The sequence below is a fragment of the Ciconia boyciana genome, chromosome 4 (assembly GCF_034638445.1).
Source record: "Ciconia boyciana chromosome 4, ASM3463844v1, whole genome shotgun sequence".
Taxonomy (NCBI): Eukaryota; Metazoa; Chordata; class Aves; order Ciconiiformes; family Ciconiidae; genus Ciconia; species Ciconia boyciana.
In genome coordinates, this window is record NC_132937.1 from 100440094 (window position 1) to 100454724 (window position 14631).

The following is a 14631-nucleotide window of genomic DNA, read 5'->3' on the forward strand; positions in this document are numbered from 1 at the left end:
CTTTCCCCTACTTTGAAGAGATGGATAACGTAAGGACCTGGTGGTGCTGCTGGGGTCAGGAGAAGTATGCTAATTGGGGAGCCTAATTGCTTCAAGCAGTCATGCCTCTAAACATGGAGAGCGCCGTTGATGGAGTCAGTCTGTTCCTAATAAAATGAAGAAGCACTGAATTAAATTCCCAAGAAAGGGACTATAAAAGTTTCCACAGTGTAACTAAATGACTTCACCTATACTATTACCCCTCAGATGACATCTTGAAAGAAGGCAGACTCAATACAGCCTCCATATTCATAAACGGGCTGCGCTTAGGCCAGTAAATCTAGACTGATTTAGAAAGGCTTTTTCATCCTCCCAATCAAATGAAGTCATTGTTAATTAGATGTTTTCTGTTAACAATGTCGCTATTCCCTGCGTTACCTGCTCACACATTCAGTGAACTTCTCACAGCATCTGGATCAGCAGACTTTTTTCTCTTTTTTTTTTTTTTTTTTGGCGATGTCAGGCTGAAAGGTGTTTCCCCTCTTGTGACTCTCCTTTTCGGGGCGAATACCACTCATTCTGCTCTCGGCGGGATAAATGCCGCCTCTGCATCTTTTTCGAGGTCATCGATGTCCCTTGGCGGGTCTGGGCGAAGACGGAGCCCCGTGAACCTCCTCTCCCGGGGAAAAGCCTGTCCGGGATCCCCACCGGGATGGCAAGCACGCCCAGCCAGCCCAGGCGGGTTTCGGCGGGCAGCAGGTCACCGGGACCCGCTTGCCCCGCTTGGGACACCCGCCGAGAGGCTTGGGGACAAGTGTGCAGCGGCGGGAGAAGCCCAAACTTCCCCCTGGTAGCTCGGGATGCTTGCAAACAAAAGAAAACCCGCAGCTCCAGCTCCTCGGGCTCTCCCCCTCGTAGTGAGAGGCACGTTGGGGCGCGTTTCGCGCAGTTTAAGTGGTTTATAAGTGGCATGCTTTCTGCCTGCTCGGAGGACCCGGGGGGATGCGACTTTCCCCGGCTTCCGCCGCTGCTCCGCGCAGCCCCTCGGGTCTCGGCGCTTGGCAGCCCGCAGCAAAGCCCACGCGTGATGAAGAAGGACACGAGCGGCATCCCACAAATCGTGATGGGGAGAGGGGGTTGTCCCAGCGCAGGGTGCGGGAGGTGCGCGGTGCTTAAGCGGTTCCGCAGCGGATTGCGGGGAAGGAGCGCGGAGAGGCGCTGGGTAACGCTTAGTTGAGCCGTCCCTTTCCTGCTTAATTAGGGATAGCAGGTGGGGTTTTTTTGCCAAGTGCTTTGCACCTAAACCTCTTCAGACTTCCCCGCAGTCCTTCGTGCCCTTCAAGCCCGTCTCCACCCCACTCGGGCAGAGCCAGCCGTGCGCTTCGCGTGTCTCTCTCCCGGAATTGGCTCCGAATTAAGGGATCAGGGATGTAAAACTATCCCCCCCCCCCCCAAGACATATGACTAAGAATTGTCAAGGAGACTTTGGTCCACTATCCGTGTCTATTATGCCCGTCACTCATCATGATCCCTTGTGGTGTGCCATACGTCATCGCGACACTGATCCATGACACAGTTTAATGCTATTCGGGGATGCTCCGGCAATAGCACAGCAGCCTGCCTCCCCGCACCTTTGTCACTCGCTGCAAACGCAGCCCCTGGATCCCCTCCGCAGGACCACTGCGCAGCCGAAATTAAAAGCCACCATCCCAGGCACTTTCTGGCCAAAAGCGCTCTGCTCGGGACTTCGAGCTATTTCCCTCTTTCGGGGTTGTTTTGCCTGTCCTCCCCGCCTCGTTTTAATGCCCCCGGGTCCCTCAGCCCAGGGGCTGTCCTCAGCCTCCCTCCCTCCCCTCCCTACCTTGGGCTGAAGGGCAGCCCCCGCTCATCCCGGGGGGGTCTCCGCCGCTTGCCGTGCGCTACGCCCCGCGTCAGGCGTTCAGCGCTCCCGAGGTTAAACCGAGAGAGATGCCTGCCCACAAACGAGCCGTCTATTCCGCGCGTGGGCGAAAGGCAGCATCTCCGCGCCGGGTACACGCCGGAGAGGCCAGCGGGCGGCCGGAGAGAGCGGCGTGGGGCGGGGGGGGGTGGTAAGCACGCCAGCCTGCCCCTCTCCGCACCTCCGTGGGTCGTTAGCGTGGGGGGACCCGCGGGCTGTGGGGGTGTGCGTGGCAGCGTCTCGGGGCCACCGGCCGAGCCGGAGTGGGAGCATCCTCGGGGCTCCGGCCCCGGGGCCGCGGGAGGGAGGCAGACAATAGCGGCGGCTGCAACACCTGCGATCTATCACGGCGATGAAATATGTACAGTAATGTGGAGTAATTGCTCTTTCCGCTTCCAGAGGGAGCTCAAAGCTGGAAAATCAAGGTTAGACTCTTTCAAACTGTAAACAATTTCCACAGGGCACATCCAAAGCGCACGCAGATAGACAGGGAGACGGGGAGAGAGAGTTCCCCGTTTGTCTCAGAAGGGACTTTAAGATTCGTTTAACACAGTACGAGGAGGGATAAAGGCTCTGTCAACGTGTATTAATCTGTGTAGCCACAGCAGAGAAACTTCTACCTGTGCGCAGCGGGGAGAAACCCGAGGGGGGGTACGAGGTGAGCGGGGGTCGGGGCTGATGTTCGGCAGGATCAGCGCCGCAAGAATTAATTCACTGCAGACCACGGGGTTGTTCAGCAAGTACATAAACTCCGGCTGGAAATAGCGACCTGCCTGCGCACGTTCACGCAGGGATCTCACGCGTGTCGTGCGCGTACGGCCGCGGGTGAGCGCCGGTGTCCCTCCTGCCTGCAGAGTTTCGGGGTTTGGGCTGGTGTGGTACCCCTGCGTGTCAGGTTGTAGCGTGGGATGTGGATATGTAACATCCACCTCCGCGTACGCACCTTTCTCTGTACGTTTTCCCTCCGTGTAACTCTGCGCGCATCCGTGTCACAGGTTTTATCAAACGCGGGCAATCCCGCTCGGCGCTTCACAGCTCGGTAACGGCCGACACGAAAAAATTTAATGCTGCTTCGCAAAGTGGCACACGCTAATTAGGAGGTGAGTCGAGCACCGACCCCTGGAAGAGCAGCTGGGATTTGGGTCTGGGGAGAGGGGTTACTTCCCCGCTGCGCTGAGCTCGGCCAGTGCTCAGGAGATCAAAACCCATCCTCATCATCCTCCTCCATCCCGGGTTGTGCCCACCCGCTCACCTGCCCAGCCTGGGCATCAGCGCACGCCCACGCACACGCACTCACCCACGCCGTCCCTGCCTCCTGCTCCAGCCAGGTGCAGCTTTTCCCCTCCCCATCTCCCCCCCCCCCGCAGCCGCTCTCTGCCCCCCGCCCCCCCCCCGGCCTCCAGGACTCCGAGCAGTGTCACATCCTGCGCATAAATCACCGAGAACAAGCCGCAGGTTCCTTTCCTTCGGGGAAAAATAAACAAGTAAAAATAAATAAATGAACCCAGCTTTATTGCTCTTTTAGCAGAGAGATGGCATGTCTCCGCTTAGAAAGGGCGGGGGGGGAAGAAGACAGTACATTAAAGAGTCACCACCGTCTCCCCGACAAGTCATTACGCCTTTATCCCCCACCAATTAAGCACACCTCACGGGGCCGTCCGTAACAGCTAAATTGGGCTGAAAACTAAGGGATCTTCTCGAGTCCCGGCGTGTGCCCGGGATGGGGAGATTCCCCCCCGGGCGGCCCCGAAAGAGCCGCGGGCCCCGGGTGAGGGCCCCCCCCCCCCCCCGGGGAGAGGGACAGGGCCAGCCCCGGGAGAGGGACCGGGAGCCCCGGGGAGAGGGACTGGGTCAGTCCCGGGGAGCGGGGCCGGGAGCCCCGGGCAGCCCCCGGGAGCGGGGCCGGGCGGGCCGGTGCGCGCAGGCGGGCGGAGCGGCACGGAGCCGCGGAGCGGGTGCGCACCCGCGCTGCGAGGCAGGAGCAGCAGCAGCAGCAGCGGAGCGGCCCGGGGCGGGGGCCGCGGGAAGCATCTTCGGCCCAGGGATGCTCCTTCAGAGCGGGGCGCCTGGGGAAGTCCTCCTTGGGCTACCAAAACTTTTCCTTTTTTCTGTTTTTTTTTTTTTTTACATAATTTCCCTAAACACCTCACCCCGCGCCGGAGCCCTGATCCATAGCACAGCCCAGCAAACAATTCTGTTTATCTGCTTTACAATAGCAATTTTACGCGGTACGGTGCGACATACACAGCAATGAATATGTGTAGAGAGCTGCGAGGGGACGTGAACGCGCACGGTAAAATGCCACCTTCCCTACCTGTCCCTTTTCTTAGCTAGCTCGAACAAAAGGCATCCCGGATGCTTTTTGTGGCACTGAATTAATTCCAAATATTTGGTACACAAACTTAGCGAGCCTAAAGGAGATTAATTTTCCAGAGTAATCCAATTAAAAGATTTCTAAACTAATCTTTTTGGAAAAAAAAAAAAATAGTGCCAGGCTAAAGAGGAAAATCGTTTTTTTGACAGTGATTTATTGCACCAGTTTGGTCTATAGAAAGAGGCTTTCCTCGCTTGGAGATGGCCACTCTTCCCCCCCTCCCCAAGATCGCAAATATACCCTAACATACGTGTGGCTGAATCTGTTTATTTTATTTTTATTTTCTGGAAAGTCTATCATCCCGGCGCGAATCTCGCCCTTAACGCGCCAAGGAAGGGAGTTTGGCCGCTTACAAGTACCCTAGACTTTTTAAAGTGCTAATAGATTTATGGTCTCTTTTCCGACGCCCATCCAGAGTAATTAGCACATATGTTCTAAATAGATGATAGTTTTGTGAGCAATAAAGCAATTACCCATCGCTAGAGCTGACAGTTCCTCCAACTAAACTCCAACCAGCAGCTAATTGGAAAAGTCATTTCAGCTCCATTGTCTGCAATTAGTCCTGCTAAACTATTACACCCAAACTACCTGGTTTGAGGTTTATTTATTCATTTCTATTTGCATTTACAAACGTCTACCAAGTCACGCTTAACTTTTCCAGGCGACCAGCCTCTCTAGGGCTGGGATTTGTTGGGTTGTTGTTTTTTTTTTTCTCTTCTCCTTTTGCATCCAGGAGAGCCACGCTCCCATCTTGGGGGTGCTGGGGGCTCAGCGGTTCACAAACATGTGTGAGCGGGGGCGATAAAACCCTGTTTTCCTGGCCAGTGCAGTCAAGAGGGCGGGCGATGGCGGTGGGGAGGGAGGAGAAGGGTGATCCTGCTAAAAAAACCCCACCCTAATTCCCCTCTCACCACAGCTCCGTATTTAGGGACAGCCTGGATGACCCCCCAGGCTGTCCCTAAAGGGTGTCCCTTCGCTGCAGGAGCCCGTCTGTGTGTGTGTCCCAACCCTGCCTGGGGACACGGTCCCCCCCTGCCCCTTCCCACGGCACCGGAGGACGGGGAAAGGTCTGTGGGTCAGGGGACCCCTTTTCTGTCCGCCCCCCGAAACTGCCTCCTCCTCCTCCAGGGTGAAAAAATTAACCGAGGCGGTGGGGGCTGAGGACTTGTGCACAGTGAGTGGAAAAAATGTGTTAAACATCGGTTTGACGCCCCACCGGAGCTTCAAAATATACACCGGCTGGATTTCTTCTACTTAATTTAATCTTTATTGGACTGGGTTTCTTCTCGCCATCTATTCACCAGAAGTCCCAGCAAAACGTACCACAGGAGAGGGGGGGGGGGGGGGGGAGAGAGGGGAGAGGACTGTTTAGTCCTTCATTTGAACCGCAGACTTTAGCAGGTATTTAGCAGGGAGGCACTCCAAGGAGTTTGAAGTAGGTCTCTTAAGTCAAGACTTCTGCCCAGGGCTTGAGCTGGTCCTGGAGTGGAAAAGATTTGTGTGTTGGGATGGGAACTTGTAGCCTTAGCAACAAAGTAGTCACTTGAAGGAATTTACAGCGAAAGCATCCCAGACTGAGAAAGAAACGCCAATTTCTGAGCGGCTAGGAGGGAAGAGATAGTGCCCTGGCTTGAGCCTCCAGAACAAAGCTTTTTCTATTTGCCAGCGGCCCCCAATTTTGTCCGCTTCTCTTTTTCCTTTTTTTTTTTTTTTTTGGTTAAGCCTAAAAAAAAAAAAAAAAAAAAAAGAAAAGGAATAACCATCCTTGGCAAGATGACCCCCAGAAAACCGCGGGCACCCCCGTCGCCGCCTACGCACCGGCCGGGCTCGGGCAACCGTCAAAGCGGAGTCGGTTGCCCACCGAAGGACGGCAGCCCCCTTCCAAAACCCACCCTCCTCCGGCGGGCGGGGCTGCCTCCAGTCCTGGCACCCTCAAGAAAAATGCAAATCACCAAAATCCCGGGGGCTGAGGGTGAGAGGGAAAATAACCTCGGGCCGCTTCTCCGCGCTGCTCCTCCGAGCATCACCCCCCGGGAAGGGTCCGCACCGGCCGGGCGCTGCCAGGGGGTCTCTGGGGCGCTGGTCGCCCCCCCCAGGGCCCCCCCCCGGGACCCGGGCAGGGAGTACCCTGCCCCGCGGGGTGCGCGGGGGGGGGAGCACGCCTGTGCCTCCGCGGGCGCGCAGGGTGCGCGCATGGCAGGCGACGGCCGCAGGGGTCTGCCCGCCCCGGGTCCCTGCGTGCGCGCACCCACGGACACGCACCCCTCCGGCCAGAAGCATTTTCGTTGCTGCCAGAGCACACACACCACCACCCCCCCTTTTTTTTTTTTCCTTTTTCCATTACGAGCGATTAGATGGTGTCTATTCAAAGTTGCTGATCCAGAGAGAAAATAGGAGTAGATAAAAGGAGATTTCAAGTGACCTCCTCGTCCCTTTCACACCAACCTGAGCCCCAGAATAGCCAAGGATCAACTCGGACAAAAGCCCTTTCCTTTTCCCTTTCAGCTTCAGAAGATTCAGTGCAAGGGGTTAACAATAAAACATATAACTCTAGCCCCGTTTGCTAGGATCAGGCAATTTTGTATACCTTATTAACGACACCGTTGGATATGCCCGGGCTTCACCCCTAGAAACGTGTGAATAATAAAAAAAAAAGAAGAAAAAAAAAAAAAGCCTTCGCGTGGTAAAATCCATAGCAGTCATGTACAGCTTTTGTGTTGGGCTGGAGCGATCTGCAGTGTTTATTCTGTTTCGTTTAAACTTTTATCTAAAGCGCATCCCCGTCCTCCCCACGCAGACAGAATACGCTGTAATAAACATATCTTACTCCTGACAGTTTAAGTGAGAACGCTAAGGTTTATTACTCAGATCAACTTCTGATGAGGTAAATATGATTATATCGCTACTGTTGCTACCAGCGGCGCTGCTGCATCTCCCCCAGCAAAATACTTTTGCACCGTTTTATCTCGGATGCAGGGGGAGAAAGTGACATTAAATACTTAAACGCCTGGGAGCCGATCTCCGGTCTGCGGAAAGTCCAGCTCGAGTCTACTCCTGACGGACTAATCCCCGCAGTAAAAGAAATGGGATCTCTGACAGGTAACTATTAAGGAAATGATTATATACTGCCGTCGATTGCGCTGTCAGGACAATCTCACAACTTTCAAACTCGTTTCCAAACGTCAGCTCTTCATCAAAAGCTCCAGCCCAATTCGGAATGATAAATAACACCAAATTCATCCCTAGCAGCAGCCGGGGGTTGAAAATACAGTCAGAGGTGTTTCCACGCAAAGCCTCGTGTTAATGTGGCTTTTGAACACTTTTGTTTCTCTTGGCTTCGGCTCTTAGATCACCGCAGCTTTATTTGTGCCGAAAGTAAATATTTGGTCCTGGATTCACTAGTGTGTTGAAAATTATTCCCAGATTTGCCTTATATAGGAAGGTTTGATTTGCATCAAGAGGTCATCAATTTCTTTTCCTGGAGCCCTGCTTGGGAATTGCCATGCTCCTTTATGCTGTCAGACAAGTGGCCTTCGGTTTGGGTGCTTTCTCTCCCCTCCCCACGCAGCCGTGGGTTTGTTTTTTTGTTGTGGTTTGGTTTGTTGTTTTTTTTTTTTTTACTTCCAGGCACAGATTTAATTTTTTTCCTCTTTTTTTCCTTTCTTTTTTTTTTTTAAATTAAAAAAAAAAAAAGCAGACTTTCGGATGCTCAGGCGTTTCTGTGTGGATGGATGGCGAGTGCAAAGTTGTGATTCAGCGCCCTGCTTTCGGGTTGGCACCGGAGCCCGGTACTTTTGAGCGCTAACAAATGACAAACCCCGGCTCGGCGCGGCCCCGCTGCCGGGGAGGCTGCGGGGACGGCAGATTGCCTTCCCGAGGGGGTGGCGAGGGGGACTGGGGGGGCCGCTGTCACGCCGCTTTTTTGCCAATCCCGTCTAAAATAATTCCAGGGAAGCAGGCGGCGTGCGCGGAGGGGAAGGGCGGTCGCGCCTCTGGGTTAAGCACACGCTGAGGGGGCGGGGGGGACACACACGGGACACGGACACCCTCCCGGGGGGGTACACCCTCCACGGGGGTCGTGGGATGTGCAGCCGCTCCGGACAGCGCGGGGATGTCGGCCGCGACCCCAGGAAGATGTTTCGGGGGGGTGGGGGAGTGGGAGAGGGGGGGAAGGAGTCTGCTCCCACGAGTGATTTTTTTAAAAAATAAATAAATAAGGCAGGATATCCGTGACGGGGTGGCCCGGGGCATGTGCGGGGTAGGGGGCTAAGCAGGGGAAGGCGGAGGCCCCTCTTTCCCAAGGCCAGATGCCTTCGGCGGGATGTAGTGACTCGGCCTGGGCGGTGGGCTTGGGCGACAGTGAGGGGGATACCTGGAAGGGAGCGGGGAGATGCCCACTCGGGAGGCTCCGAGGGGGAACGGTGTCCATCCCCCCGGCATCGGGCTTCCTTTAGAAAGCGGCGGGGGTGGGCACAAAGGGCCCCCCGGGGTGCGCGACCCGCGGGGCGGCTGCGGGCAGGTGCTGCGGGCGGCAGCGAGCGAGCAGCCCAGACCCCCCCGGAGGGGCCAGCCCGGCTTCCCCCCCGCTGCCCAGGGTGCTGAGACCCCCTTCCCGGGGCAGGGAGAGACCCCTTCCCCTTGTAAAGCAGCACCCCCCGCCCGCACCTCTTGCAGTGCGCTCCTCAAAGAACTCGGTTGTCCTTCAGGTCTGGCTGAGGGCGGGGGGAGAGGAGGGAAAAGGGAAAAGAGGGGGAAACAAAAAAAGAAAGGGAAAAAAAAAAGGCAAAAGAAGAAGAAAAAAACAAAAAAGAAGAAAAAGGCCTGGCCCCAGCACCGCCGATGGGAAATGAGGCCTGGCCCCGCACCGCCGGCTGTCGAGGCCTGGCCCCGCACCGCCGCGTCCAGCCCGGCTGCGGGGACCCCGGGGGAGAGCAGGGCCGGGAGACCCGGTGAAGGCTGGGGGGGTCCCGGTGTGACCGGTCACATCCCGTCTGCAGCCGGCCCGGCCCGGCCCGGGAAAGGGGCCGCCCCGACGGCTGCGACCGAGGGGCGCACCCGGGGGGGGGGGGGGCGGGGATGGCAGGGGAAGGGACCCCAAGGCGACCCTCTGGTTTTACAGCGTCCCGGCTTGAAGGCGTCCGCCGGTCAGAGCAGGGGAGGGCTAAAAATGCTAAAAACTGGGAGCGAGAGGGACATTTTTGTGCATCAGAGCTGCTCGCTGCTCCCTGTGACAGCAGCCTGCGCAGTTATTGTCCTCCGTCTGCCCCGCTCCCTACGTGCGTGTGTGCATATATATATATACATGCATATATGTACGTCCGTGCCTGTGTGAGTGTATTTATATATATATATATATTGCCTTGTGGAGCTTGGCAGGTGAAGCAGGCACTTCACGCTTGTTTTGGAAAATGCAGGCTACGGATCTCAGCTCCCAGCTTACGTGCGGCCGTGCCACTTCCAAAATAATGATAATAATAACACCTTCAACCGGGTTTTATATTATATTCGACCCCCCCTCCGCCTCCCTCCCCGCCAGAAATAGGGTGTAGAAGTTGTCACCACTAATCTCCAGAGGAACTTTTCCTTTCCGGAGGGGACAAGAAGGCTGCAGAGGAGAGAGGAGCCAGCGCTGTCCCGGGTTGGGTTACGCCGGGGGTGGGGGGAGAAGAAAGAAAGACACAGAAAGGAAAAAAAAATATATATAAAAAAATAAAACCAAAAACCCCCAAGCCCTAAATCCTCCCAAAACTCTGCCACCTTCAGATCCCAGCCTGGAGCCTGGCCTGGGGAAAGCGGGGTCTGGGGCGACAGAGGGAAAAAAAAAAGTCTGAGCAAGTCCCCGCGCCGTCTCCTCTACCCATCCCAGATCCGCAGAGGTTAAAAAGCAATCAGAGCTCATTTCCCAACTAAATGTGAGTTGTGACCATTTTTAAGTCTCCCCGTAATTTGTCGGGGAGAGGAAATGCCTCCCGCCGATTGAACTGTGCTTTAACCTGGTCAGCCGAGGCGTGCGGCTGCTGCTGATGATGGATGCCCTTCCTCCCGGCTCCCTCCCCCGGCTCCTGCTCAACAAACAGGACGGGATTTCCTCGGGACTCCCGCAAACTTCACCGGCCCTTCACGCACCGGCTTTATGAAAACCCACATTTAATCACCGTCGCTTTCCCTCAGCACGCAGCAAATGCAAACCGCCGAGCCTTTACAGCCAGGCGAGGGGAGAAAATACCTCCCCACCGCACACACATCCCCCTCCCCTCGCCCAGACCGGCGCAATTTGAGCGGGTCTGGGTTTCCTCCTGATTTGCGGTTGCGCCCAGCCCGGCTGGGAAGCATCTGATCGCTGTCCCTGTAATCTGTTGACACTATCACCCGGATAAACAGGCTGCCATCGATCTTTTCATTAGGTGATCAAATAACAAACAGAGCAGGTGAAGGAGAAGAGCGGTGGGATGCTCGCACTTCCCTGCCCGCCGTCCTGCCAGCGCTGCAAGTCGCGCTCGGCATCGGCGTGGGGTCGGTGCCTGCGAGACCCGCGTGGGTCAGCTCAGAGAGACACGCGCGTTATCTGAGGGGCGGGGGTGCAGTGGAAATACCCACACGCGTGGTATAGGGGGAAAGGGGAAGGGGGGGAGAAACTCTCAGGACAAAATGAGGGCTCGGCGCCTCTCCCTCCGCCCGAGTAACGGGATACCCAAATAACGGGACCCCCGGGGGGGGGGGGGAAGCCCGGGGTGGGGGGGGCTGGGGAAGGTCTCCCCGCCAAGTGCCGCGGCCCCGCTCCCCTCCCTCCGCCCCCAAACCCCGAGGAGAGAAGCGGCGACTTGCCTGGGGTGGCCCGGCGTGGCCGGGGATCCGGGGCCGGCGGCGGGGAGCCGGGGCCGGAGGAGCCGGGCTGCGGCTGCTGGGTCCGTCCACCTTCTCTCAGGCTTCCTGCCTCTGTCTGTGTCTGTGTCTCTGTCTCTCTCTCTCTCTCTCCCCCTCTCTCTCCGAGCCTTGCTCTGCCTCTTTTACTCCCCGTCTCTTCACAGCCTGGGGAGTAAAATCTAGATGGTATACATCCCGAGCTTGCTTTTTTTGTCCGATTTAATCTTATTCGTTTCACCTTTTCACTGACCAAGAGACAGGACCGAGAGTTTATTTGGAGAGAGAGGAAAGGAGCCTACTGTTGCATAGTCAATAACATCCTTTTTATCAATGCAATGTACAATAGAGACGGCTTGGCCAAGGGACTCATTGAAAATCTCTTCATTATTTCGGGACAAAATCAAGCGTTTATTCTGATCTCAGAAATGATGAAGGATTCTCCTCTCCAGCCGGCTCCCAGCCTCAGATTTCAGAGCTGACAGGGAAAGAGAAAAAAAAAAAAAAAAGTGATCATGATACATCAAAGTTGAGGGCTTTTTTTTTAATGAAAGCAACATCTCTTTACAAAAAATAATGACAATAAAACTTCTGCCATATATTTCATCCCCGTTCCCCCCGCAGGTTTTTCCCCCGGCTTCCAATAAACTTTTATGGGAGCTAAGAGGAGGGCAGGGTGTCGAGTTGTGCGTGTGTGCAGGGGGTATCCTTTTTTCTTTTCTTTTTTTTTTTTTGTTTTGTTTTTACAGTTTATTTCTTCTTTGTCACATGCAGTCTTTCCACCCAAACCGAATTTCAGACCTCTGGCAGAAGAGGGAGGTTGCCGGGAAGGCAAGCTTGCGAGAAAGAAGGGACAGAAATGGGAAAGAAGGGGGGTTTTTCGCTCCACTGCAGTTGTCTATTAGAAATAAAGAAGGGAAATGAAAAAGAGAGGGGGTGGTATTAAAAAAAAAAGGGAGGGGGTGAAAGGCCGGAGACGGGCGCCGCGGCCCCCCCGGACCCCCCCGGGCCCCCCCGGGCTCCCCCGGGCCGGCGGCTCGTGCCCGCTAGATGGCAGCCGGCGCCAGCGATTCCCGCTCCGCGCCGCCGCCGCCGGGGCCGCGGAAGGGAGCGGAGGGGAGCGGAGGGGAGCGGGGGCAACGGGGGCAACCGGGGGCAGAGGGGGCAGAGGGGGAGGGGAGCGAAGAGGAGCGGAGGGGAGCGCAAAGGAGCGGAGGGGAGCGGAGCGGAGGGGAGGGGAGGGGAGAGGAGCGACCGCCCCCCCCCTCCCTGCGCATCGCCACCCGCGCATCGCAACTCACTTTTGGGGAAGGGGACGGGGGGGGTGTCCGGGGGAGGGGCACTGCGCGCAGGGTGGTTGGGGTTGTTCTGGCCGCTCCCCCCCCCAAAAAAAAAAAAAAAAAATTTAAAGGGGAAGGGGAGGGTGTGATTTCCCACGCGGGAAGCGCGGAGGCCAGCGGGGCGGTGGGAGGAGGGTGGACATATTAGGTGAGGAATGAGGGGTGAGGGACGGGCGGCAAAAATAGCCCAAAGTGGAATGGGAGCATGTGGAGATGTAAATGTGTGCGTGGACGTGTGTGTGTGTCTGTGTGTCTGTGCAAGGGTGCGCGCACACGCACGCCTGCTCCTCCGTGCAGCGAGCGTGTTTTCTTCTCCATCATTAAAACCCCTGGCGTGGCTTTTGCGATTGGGAAGGGAGAGAGAAATCCCGATTTAAGACGTGGAGGGGGGAGAAGAAAAAAAAAAAAAAAAAAAAAAACCCACACCAACTTTTCGCGGGGAGCCCACATCGTTCCCTTTTAATTCCCCTTTCCGCCTATCGCAATGCATCCTCCGCTGCCGATGTGTGTGCTGGGGTGTGCGTGAGAGGGGGAGAGAGAGAGAGACCGTAGACGACCCATACTAATCAGGTCTCAAAGTAAATAGCAGCGCAGGGCGATCTCAATGTAAATTGTGCTTGTCAGAAGAATCCCCTCTCCCTCCCTCCCTCCTTCCCTCCCTCCCTCCCTCCCTCCCTCCCCCCCCCTCCTCCCCTCCCTTCCCCATCCCAGTCAGTAGGTAGCGGAGAATAAAAAAAAAATTAAAAAAAAATAAAAAAAAAAAGGGGGGGGGGAAGGCGCTGGGGGGGCAACCAATGGAGTGAAGGAGGCTTGGCTAACCTTAGCCTCCCATTTTCTCTCCCCCCAATTCAGGGCTCTGACCAGTCAGTCGCCTTTGATTATCAGTTGCCAGCAGCCCTTCTCTTGGCTCCTTGACACGAGCTCCATATAAGGCAGCGATCTCCATAGAAACGTGTCAGTTTCAATAGTAGTGTCAAAGTTCACTATATACAGACATTCGCGCAGATCCCCCTTTCGGAAACATTGCTCTGCTAGGCTTCCCGTTTAAACGCATTCATTTTTTGGGTCTCTCTCTCTCTCTCTCTCCCCCTCTCCCTCTCTCCCCCTCTCGCTCTCTCTCTCCCCTTTCTTGCATATTCTATTAGTTGTGTGCTTCCCCCCCCCCCATCTCCCTCTTCTCCTTCCTTTTCTTCTTTTTTCCACCCTTCCTCCTTGTGTCTTTCGCTTCATTCCTGCAGGAGAAGAGAAGAAGAGAGAGGTGAAACTAAAAAAAAAAAAAAAAGAAAAAGAAAATCTCGGAAAGAAAGAGAAAAGGGGGAAAAGCAGAGAGAGAGAGACGGGGGGGAAAAAAAAAAGCCCGGAGAGAGAGAGAGAGAACGCGTTCACATCTTAATACCGTTATTATTGTGACCATTCTCGCCTATTTTTTTATTTTGGGGGAGGGCTTCGCTGCTGGCTGATGAGTTTTCACCCGAAATACTTTTTTTAGGCAAACAAACAAAAAAAAGAACCTTTTTGGGGGCGATTTCCAGCGATTTTTTTTTTTTTTTCCTCGCAACCGGCATCGTGCGCTCTCACAGGAGAAGAAGAAGGAAGGGGCAAGAAAGAGGAAAAGAAGAGGATTTATTTACCCGACCTACTTTGGATCTCTCTTTTTCCTGCGCGTGTCGTTATTATTCCCGTTCTCTATTTTTACACTTCGCCGCGAATTCGTCTCCTCTGCGAATTTAGTCACATCCGATTTTTTTTTTTTTTTGCGAATTTTTTTTCCTCTCTTTTTTTTTTTTTTTTTTTTAAAAAGGAGAGAGAGCGAGCGCGAGCGCGAGAGAGACAGAGAGCGAGGGAGCAGCTCGGGAGAGAAAGAGCAGCGACCGGCAACCTCCTCCTCCTCCTCCTCCTCCTCCTCCTCCGCCGCCGCGACAGGAGATCAAACTGCCTCAGCTCCCCGCCCGCCTCCGCCGCGCTCCCCGGCTCCGCCGCCCTGAATGGCTGACGGCGCCCTGCCCTGGACCTGGCCCCCGGACACCTCCATGCCCTGATCGCCGGCCGACGGCTCCTCTCTCCACCTCCCGCCTCCCCGAGCGCCCGCACCGGCAGCGGCACCGGCGGCGGCTGCAGCGGCGGCGGCAGCGGGAGCA

General features: G+C 55.7%; 1 long non-coding RNA gene across 2 annotated transcripts in view; it reads right to left on the minus strand.

Annotated features, from left to right (window-relative positions):
* LOC140651377 (uncharacterized) overlaps positions 1-14346 on the minus strand; it is a 65417-nt gene extending 51071 nt beyond the window's left edge. Inside the window, exons 1-3 of one of the 2 annotated variants that reach the window (XR_012042382.1) lie at positions 14134-14346; positions 13313-13725; positions 11118-11631 (exon numbers count right to left, since the gene is read on the minus strand). This is a non-coding gene — a long non-coding RNA (uncharacterized lncRNA). Of the gene's footprint in view, positions 1-11117; positions 11632-13312 lie in introns of both variants that reach the window. The other variant, XR_012042381.1, reaches the window with a different exon arrangement.
* Positions 14347-14631: the final 285 nt, after the last annotated feature.